We start from the raw sequence: 6,578 nt of genomic DNA, 5'->3' as shown, positions 1-6,578 counted from the left end.
AAGTTAAACTTCTTAACTACCCAACCTCTGGATTAAAACACTAAGGACAAATTTCTTAAACAACCCAAAACCCAATTGTTTTATCTAACAAATTTCTTAAGACAACCCACAACACAAACGCTTCTGAAGATTTCTGGGTATAAGTTTTCCAGTTAAAACAAACCTCATGCGTTACTTGAATTATCTTTAATACTGTTAGAGTCTGTTACGGAACGATGTTCCTAAAACAATGTCAACATAGTATTTTCTTCCTTCGGCCCCTTCCCCCATAAACGTCACATTCTAACACAATAATCGTTGAAGAGGCGAGGTCTTGCCCAATCCCGGCGATCTTTCTGCGCCCTTCACACCGTCTATTCTCTCCTAATTAGCTGGGTCTGGGGTTTAATCTCCGCAGGACTTCACGGCCGTATCTCACAAATCTATCTTCCAGCACTTTCGCCAGAGATCTCGAAGTTTCCAGACTCTAGCTCCACCTCTATTTTTTTCTTTCCGTCAGAGTAAGAAACGTCTGCCTCGGGCCTCTCACCAGCCTTTGAGGCAAGAGGTCTCCTACCGTTCACTGCGGGGCAAGGTCCCGCCCACTGGACACGTGACCTTTGCCCGGAAACTCGGCGTCTCCATTGGCCTTCCCACTTCCACCCGTGGCGGCCCTGCTCCTCGGGCTGCCGTACTTCCGGCCGCCCACGTCCACTGCTCCTAGAGAAGGCGCGGTTTCTCCTGGGCTAAGGACTTTCACACCACGGGACAGAATATAATGGTGACCAGAAGCCAGAAGGAGGTGAGTGTGAAGGTTGAGTAGACCTAGCAAAGTATTCTGGAGTTTTTTGGCAGGGCGGCTCCAGCGTTATGAGCTGGTCCCCTCAAAACGTGACTCGTGGGCGGAGAGAGGGCAAGGGCAGAAGCGTTCCAGAGGTGAAGCTGAGACGAGTTAACAGCTAAAGGGTTGGAGGAAAGGGAAAAGCAAAAGGGGAAGAGACGAAGAAGACTGAAATGTCTAACTAGGTATTGGCTGTTCCTTAAAAGGGGGAGAATTTTGGAAGAGGGGTAGGAAGATAATGAGTGTGAATTGGGACATGGGATTTTATGTCTTGACTCACAGTCAACCTCTCAGACGCCTCATTGAGGAATCACGGGCCCGTCCGATGAGGAAGGATTGTGATTGTCTCTGTATCTCTCTCTATTTCTTAGCTCCTGCCTTCGTTTCCGTAACATGGGCTGGCATTAAATTCAGAAGATTACAAGAAGTAACCACACCCTTGATTCATTTTACTAAGGTAGGTGTTGTGTGTATGCCATGTCTTTTAAATATAAATATAATTATTAATGAAATACTAATTGTAAAACCCCAGTGGATAAACCACCTTATTTTGTTAAGTTGCTATCTGTGGTGGTTAGAAGGTGTGTATCCCAGATAAACATGTTCTTTTGATGAGGTTACTTCACATGGGGTGTTGCCCAATAATGCTATTATTGAAGGCCTTATAGGGGAGGTCACAGAGAGAAAAGAGAGCCACAAAGAGGAGGAGTCAGAAGCTGAAAGTCAGTAGAACTGGAAGTAGATGGGACAGGCCAGAGTGATAGAGGAGCCTAGGACAAAAGATCATGGACAGCCAGTCCCAGAACTACCAGTCTTTGAAAAGAAAGCAAAACCTTGATGATGCCTTTGTTTGGACTTCTCCTAGTCTCAAAACTGTAAGCCAGTAAATGGGTTGTGGAAGCCAACCCATTGCATGGTAGTTGGTTTAGTCACCAAAGAACTAAAATACCATCTTCCTATTTTATACAGGTCTGTGCAGTTTGCTTCAGGGACTGCATTTAATGTTTGGCAATAGTCAATTTTAAAGATGTTCCTCTGGCACTAAGGTGTGTTAATTACGCTGTATTATTAATAGCTTTTATAAAAACCAATTTTAAATTAAAAATTTTGTAATGATTTCATAATTAGGATATACTTATTCGCACTATACCATTAAAACAATCCAAGAATGTATACATAAAAATAATATTGGGTGGTGCGATGGTGGCTCAGTGGCAGAATTCTCACTTGCCATGCCAGAGACCTGGATTCGATTCTTAGAGCCTGCCCATGCAAAAAAAAAAAAAAAATCTGTTATCACTCTAACACCCAGTAACCAGTAGAAGCATCTGGGGTGTATATTTTCACACCTTCCTCCATGTTCATACAAACTTATACACCATGCATACACAAAATTGGTTGCCCAGTTTTTTAAAAATGGGAAACATGCTTTGCTCAGTAAACAATAAACCATGAACAGACTTCCAGATAAGATACGTAGACCTAATCCATTTTTTATTAGAGAGATTGTGAGGTTACAAAATAATCATGTATAAAATACAGGATTCCTGTATACCACTCCACCAACAACACCTTAGATGAAAAAACTTTTGAAAAATAGTTGTATTTTTCAACAGTAATTATGTTTGTTATAACTGATGAAACCTTATTAAAATAGTTCTTTCATCCATTATTTACATTAGGTGTATTTTTCCCCCATATGCTACCCTACTATTACCTCTTTTTATTAGTATAGTACATTGTTATTCATGAAACACTTCTCATGCTCGTATTGTTAAGTATAGTCCATTGTTTACAATATGGTCCATTTTGTTGTACAGTCTTATGTTTGATTTGTATTCAAACATGAAGTTCCCCTTTTAACCATGTTCATTTATATATTTCAGTGCTTTTGTTTACACTAACAGTAATATACTACCATCATCACCATCTACTTTGAAACCTTTACCATCAGCCCAAATAGAAATTCTGTATAGACTAAGCCTCAACTTCCCATTCTCTAACTCCAATCTGTTTGCTGGTAACCTATATTATAAATTTTTGGCTCTATGAGTTTGCCTATGACAATTAGTTAATACAGCAGGATCATTCAGTATTTGTCCTTTTGGATCACTCAACATGTCCTCACAGTTCATCCGTATTCTTGCATACATTAGGAATTCATTGATTTTTACTACTGAATAATATTCCTTTGTATGTATATACCATATTTTGTTTATTGATTCATCATTTAGTGAGCACTTGGGTTACTTCCATCTTTTGACAATTGTAAAAGATAATCACTCTATGAATATTTGTGTTGAGGTCTGTTTAGGTCCCAGCTTTCAGTTCGTCTGAATATGTACTTAATAGCAGGATTGCTGGATCATATGGCAGTCCCATACTTGACTACCTGAGAATTGCCAAATTGCCACAGTGGCTGTGCCATTTTACATTCCCATCAGCAATAAATGAGTGTTCCTGTTTCTCCATATCCTGCCCAGCACTTGTAGTTCTCTGTTTTTTAAATTTTGGCCATTCTACTGTGGAAATATCTCACTGTGGTTTTGGTTTGCACTTCCCTAATATCCAGTGAAGTTGAGCATCTTTTCTTGTGCTTTTTTAGCCATTTGTGTTTCCTGTTTGGAGAAATGGCTATTCAAGTCTTTTGCCCATTTTGTTTGTGTTCTTATTGTGAAGTTGTAGAATTTCTTTCTATATTCCAGATATTAAACCCTTATCAGATACATGGTTTCCAATATTTTTTCCCATTGAGTAAGTTGTCTTTTCACTTAAAGTCCTTTGATGCACAAAGGTTTTTAATTTTGAGGAGATCCTATTCATACATATTTTGTTGCTTGTTCTTTATGTGTAAAGTCAAAGAAACCATGGCCTGGCTTGACTTTTTTTCTAATACCTAGGCATCTAATTATCTTGATGAGTTAACTTTGAAAGTTAGTTCTTTCTCTTGCTTATGGTTTATTTTGATGTATAATAAAAAATAATACCTATTACTTTGTGTTAAGGCTCTTATTTGATGTTGTACTTATTCTAGAGCTTTACAATTGCCCATGTTTAACTGATCATCGTTTTGCAGGTCTCTTTTTTAAAAAAATATTTTTAGTGAGAAATCTTCACACACATATAGTCCCTCCACAGTATACAATCAGTGGCTCACAACATCATCACATAGTTGTGTATTCATCACTATGAATATTTTTAATACCCTTTCATCACTCCAGAAAAAGAAGTAAAAAGAAAAAACTCATACATCCCATACCGCTCGCTCTCACTGACCACTAATATTTAATCCACCCAATTTATTTTACCCATCTCCCTTATTTATTTATATAGTTTTAAGGCCATGAGAATGTCCACATTAAGGTGCCAACAAGAGGTTACCTTCCCTCAGGAAAGGCTGATGCCTATTAGCTGAGAATGCACGTGGCTGGCATCTGATGGTCCTTGTTTCTGGTTCCATTGCTTCTAGCTTCTGATGCCAGTAGTTTCCTCTATAAGCATCTGTGGGCCTTCACTTAGCTCCTCCAAGATACAACTCTTAAGTTCTGGCCTGATTGTGCTATCCATTTCTGAATTTTTACAATCAGTCCTTTCACACAGTGTGTGATCCTTCAGTACCATAGGCCCAATCTTAACCCTCTTTCTAACCCCTGATGACCTGGGTTCTTAACTTTAACTCTTGATGGGTTCTCCCTTTTATTAATATATGGTGTCCTTCTTTGTCTCTTTTAATTGTTTAATTCTCAGAGTTCATTCAATAATATTAGTTCATATTAGTGAGACTATACATTATTTGTTCTTTTGTTTCTTGCTAATTTCACTCAGCATAATATCTTAAAGGTTGATCCACATTGTTACATGCTCTATATTATTTTATTTTTTAATTATTTAATTATTTTACACTTGAAGTCTAATTTGTTGGGTATTCGTATGCCTACACCTGCTCTTTCCTGGTTGTTGTTTGTATGAAATATCTTTTTCCAACCTTTCACTTTCAAACACTGTGTCCTTGGTCTAAAGTGAGTCTCTTGTAAACAGCATATAGATGGGTCCTGTTTTTTAATCCATTTGACCAGGCTTTGTCTTTTGACTGGGAGTTTAGTCCATTAACATTTATTGTTATTACTGGAAAAGCAGTACTTTCTTCTAATATTTTGTCTTTTGGATTTTATATGCCATATCTTATTTTTTTCCTCTCTTTTTACCCTTACTGATTAACCTCCTTTCTGTACTCATCTCTAAACCTCTCTCTCTCTCTCTCTCCTGTCTTTTTCTATCTACCTGTGGTGCTCCCATTAGTATTTCTTCCAGAACAGCTTTTTTTTGTTCACAAACTCTGTCAGGGTCTGCTTGTCTCAAAATATTTTCAACTCTCCTGCATTCTTGAAGGGAAATTTTGATGGATATAGTATCCATGGTTGGCAGTTTTTCTCTTTCCATGTCTTAAATGTGTCATACCACTGCCTTCTCATATGCCTCCATGGTTTCTGTTGAGAAATCCACATATAGTGGATGGATGTGATAGAAAACTTTTTTCTTGCTGCTTTCAGAAAACTCTCTTTGTCTTTAACATTTGACAATCTGGTTAGTCATGGACTAGGTATATTTGGGTTTGTTCTGTTTGGAGTACCCTCTCCTTCTTGGATCTGTAATTTTATGTCTTCCATAGGATTTGGGAAATTTTCAGTGATTGTATCCTCCATTACTCTTTCTGCCCCTTTTCCCTTCTCTTCTCCTTCTGAGACACCTATAACAGGAATAGATGTGTTTCATATTGTTATTCAGTTCCATGACTCCCTACTCATATTTTCCCATTCCTTTCCCTGTCTGTTCTCTTGCGTGTAGGATTTCAGATATTTTGTCCTCTGGGTCACTAATCCTTTCTTCTGCCTCTTCAAATTGGCTGTTGGATGTCTCCATTGTGTTTTTCATCATTTCTCTTATGCCTTTCATCCCCATAATTTCTGCCATTTGTTTTTCAGGCTTTCAAGTATTTCTTATGATCACCCAATGTCTTCTTTATATTGTTCATCTCTTTTGCTTTATCTTCATTCAGCTCATTTTTTCAATTTACAGAAGATTTGTTTGAACATCTTTAATTAGTTGTTGCAACTCCTGTATCTCGTTTGAAGTGTTCATTTGTTCCTCTGACTGAGCCAAATCCTCATGCTTCCTAGTATGACTTGTGATATTTTGTTGGTGTCTAAGCATCTGATTTCCTTGATTAATTTATTCTGTAGCTTTTCTTTTTTTACCTAGATTTTTCTTGTTGCTTGGCTTTGTGCTCTATCTATTCTTTGATGTTCAGTTCAACTTATTCTAGACATCTAGCATAGCTTCTTTTTGATTGATTATAATTTTATTTATTTATTTTTTTTATTAATCAAAAAAAAGAAAAGAAATTAACACAACATTTAGAAATCATTCCATTCTACACCTGCACTCAGTAATTCTTAGTATCATCACATAGATGTATGATCATCATTTCTTGGTACATTTGCATCGATTTAGGAAAAGAACTAGCAAAACAGCAGAAAAAGATATAGAATGTTAATATAGAGAAGAGAATTAAAATAATAATACTAATAAAAAATGTATATATATAAAAAAAGGGAAAAGAAAAAAACAAAAGATACAAACAAACAAACAAAAAACTCTATTTCAGGTGCAGCTTCATTCAGTGTTCCAACATCGTTACATTACACTTAGATATTATTGTGCTGTCCATTTTTGAGTTTTTGTATCTAGTCCTGTTGCA

The 6,578-nt window shown here is 37.1% G+C and overlaps 1 long non-coding RNA gene across 5 annotated transcripts in view; it reads left to right on the top strand.

Annotated features, from left to right (window-relative positions):
* The first annotated feature begins 271 nt into the window (after nucleotides 1–271).
* Nucleotides 272–6,578, top strand: part of LOC143677549 (uncharacterized) — a 92,978-nt gene continuing 86,671 nt past the window's right edge. For 2 of the 5 annotated variants that reach the window (XR_013172665.1, XR_013172667.1), the window contains exons 1-2: nucleotides 278–781; nucleotides 1,192–1,277. This is a non-coding gene — a long non-coding RNA (uncharacterized LOC143677549). Of the gene's footprint in view, nucleotides 782–1,191; nucleotides 1,278–6,578 lie in introns of all 5 variants that reach the window. The other 3 variants (XR_013172666.1, XR_013172664.1, XR_013172663.1) reach the window with 3 other exon arrangements.

Source organism: Tamandua tetradactyla, chromosome 3, assembly GCF_023851605.1.
Source record: "Tamandua tetradactyla isolate mTamTet1 chromosome 3, mTamTet1.pri, whole genome shotgun sequence".
NCBI lineage: Eukaryota > Metazoa > Chordata > Mammalia > Pilosa > Myrmecophagidae > Tamandua > Tamandua tetradactyla.
The sequence above is the reverse complement of the archived record's forward strand: the minus strand, read 5'-3'. Positions and strand labels throughout refer to the sequence as shown.